The sequence below is a fragment of the Pristiophorus japonicus genome, chromosome 19 (genome assembly GCF_044704955.1).
Source record: "Pristiophorus japonicus isolate sPriJap1 chromosome 19, sPriJap1.hap1, whole genome shotgun sequence".
Taxonomy (NCBI): domain Eukaryota; kingdom Metazoa; phylum Chordata; class Chondrichthyes; family Pristiophoridae; genus Pristiophorus; species Pristiophorus japonicus.
This window is the reverse complement of record NC_091995.1, coordinates 74,378,654-74,381,649: the sequence shown is the minus strand read 5'-3', so window position 1 is coordinate 74,381,649 and position 2,996 is coordinate 74,378,654.

The window sequence follows — 2,996 nt, the reverse complement described above, 5'->3', positions numbered from 1 at the left end:
CTTTTATTCGATCCTTCCTGAATGTTGAATACCCCTGGATGTTGAGTTCCCAGCCCTGATCATCCTGGAGCCACGTCTCTGTAATCCCAATCACTTCATATTTGTTAACATCTATTTGCACAGTTAATTCATCCACCTTATTACGGATACTCCTTGCATTAAGACACAAAGCCTTCAGGCTTGTTTTTTTAACACCCTTTGTCCTTTTAGAATTTTGCTGTACAGTGGCCATTTTTGTTCTTTGCCTTCTGTTTCTCTGCCCTCCACTTTTCCTCATCTCCTTTCTGTCTTTTGCTTTTGTCTCCTTTTTGTTTCCATCTGTCTCCCTGCATTGGTTCCCATCCCCCTGCTGTCATGTATTCAACCAGCATTGTAACCCATGTATAAACTGACCTAAGTTGTACACAGTGAGAACACTGACCACTAGGTTGGAGACACTCCTAACCTGGACCTTCAGGTATAAAAGGGGAAGCTCCACCCACCTTCATCACTTGCGTGCTAAGGAATAAATGACAGGTCACAGACTGACCTTCTCTCAAGCATGGGCCTCGTGTGCATTTGTACTGTGTCGTAAGGACGTATCAATGGCGACAAGAAACTGGGATTTAAACCACGCGAGCATGGCCACTAGCAGAACAGACGAGAGGTACTGTGTTAGGGAATGGTTGGGACAGAGATTCAACATTGTTAAAGCAGCACACAGTTCTCCAGGCAGACAAGGGCAGTCAGGCATGCCCCAACATGTAGTCGAACCCAGAGGGGGAGTTCGACAGAGACAATGGCAAGCTGAACAGCGATTCACGCCATTGCAAGGGACAATGCGGCCAGTAATGGGGCCATCAACACCTGTTAATGGTGCACTCAAGGACAATAACAGGGGCAGTCAGGGACGATCGACTGGCAAGGGACCTTTTGTTTCAAACCGCAACTCATGCTGGAGGCATGGAGGCATACATTCAGCCGGAGTTTGCAGAGATGAGCAAAATACCTGCAGAAATTGCAGAAATGGACACTGGGGGAAATCGCTGGAAGCTGAAGTTCAGCGAGTTCATGTGGAGCACGTATACAGTTCATACACCAGGACACCACCGATAATGATGAAAGTGCTCCTCAATGGCATCCCAGTATCAATGGAGTTTGACATGGGTGCCAGCCAGTCCCTGATGGGTATCAAAAAGTTGTGGGCATCCAAGGCCAGGAGGCCAAAATTATCGCCGATTGACGCACAGCTACGGACTTACACAAAGCAGATCATTCCGGTGCTAGGCAGCGCCACTATAGTCGTGACCCACAAAGATTCGGAGAACAGGTTGCCACTCTGGGTTGTCCGAGGGGACGGTCCTGCACTACTGGGGAGGAGTTGGCTTGCTGTCATGAACTGGAAATGGGGCGATGTCAATGCAATTTCCTCTGTGGAGCGAGTATCATGCTCACAGATCCTGGACAAATTTGATTCATTATTTCAACCCGGCATCGGCACTTTCATGGGAGCCAAGGTAGTGATTCACATAAACCCGGACGCCAGGCCAGTACACCACAAGGCCAGAGCGGTGCCGTACGTGATGCGGGAAAAGATAGAAGGCGAATTGGACCACCTGTTGAGGGACGGCATCATCTTGCCAGTCGAATTCAGTGACTGGGTGAGCCCGATTGTGCCGGTGCTCAAGGCAAATGGGTCGGTCAGGATATGTGGCAATTACAAGGCCACCATCAATTGGGTGTCACTCCAAGACCAGTACCCGCTACCGAGAGCGGAGGACCTCTTTGCGACGCTATCCGGTGGAAAACTTTTTTCAAAATTGGACCTGACCTCAGCTTACATGACCCAGGAGCTGGTGAGTGAGTCGAAGAAGCTGACCACCATCACGACACACAAGGGGTTGTTTGAGTACAACAGATGTCCGTTCGGGATTCGCTCGGCCGCCACGATCTTCCAACGAAATATGGAAAGCCTCCTCAAGTCGATTCCAGGGACGGTGGTTTTTCAGGACGACATCCTCATTACGGGTTACGATACTGAAGAACACCTCCACAACCTGGAGGAGGTGCTACGCAGACTGGACCGGGTAGGTCTGCGACTGAAAAAGGCGAAGTGCATCTTCCTAGCTCCAGAGGTAGAATTCCTGGGGATGAGGGTAGCAGCAGACGGGATCAGTCCTACTGCATCCAAGACAGAAGCGATCCAGAGAGCACCCAGACCCCGTAACACGACGGAGCTGCGTTCGTTCCTGGGGCTCCTGAACTATTTTGGTAACTTTCTTCCCAAATTGAGCACGCTGCTAGAGCCACTTCACGTACTCCTATGCAAAGGTCGTGAATGGGTCTGCGGGGACAGCCAGGAAAGGGCTTTTAATAGAGCACACAATTTGTTATGTTCCAACAATCTGTTAATGCTATATGACCCATGTAAGAAACTTGTGTTAACGTGCGATGCGTCGTCCTATGGTGTTGCAGCATGTCACTGCCAAGTGTCAGTTACAGCCGGTAGCTTATGCCTCCAGGAGTCTGTCCCAGGCAGAAAGGGGCTACGGGATGGTAGAAACCGAGGCGCTCGCATGTGTATATGCGGTAAAGAAAATGCACCAGTACCTGTTTGGCAGGAAATTTGAGCTGGAGACAGATCACAAACCCCTAACGTCCCTTTTGGCCAACAACAAGGCCATAAATGCAAACGCATCGGCCCGCATACAGAGGTGGGCACTCACGTTAGCTGCATATGACTACACAATTCGGCACAGACCGGGCACCGAAAACTGCGCCGATGCACTCAGCAGGCTCCCACTAGCCACCACTGAGGGGACTACCGAGCATGGTGCTGAGATGGTCATGGCTGTTGAAGCTTTCGGAAGCGAAGGCTCACCCGTGACAGCCCGTCAGATTAAAGTCTGGATAAATAGAGACCCGCTATTGTCTCTAGTCAAGAAATGTGTCCTGAATGGGGACTGGGCAGCCACGTACAGGGCATGCCCTGAGAAATTTAAACCATTTCACAGGCG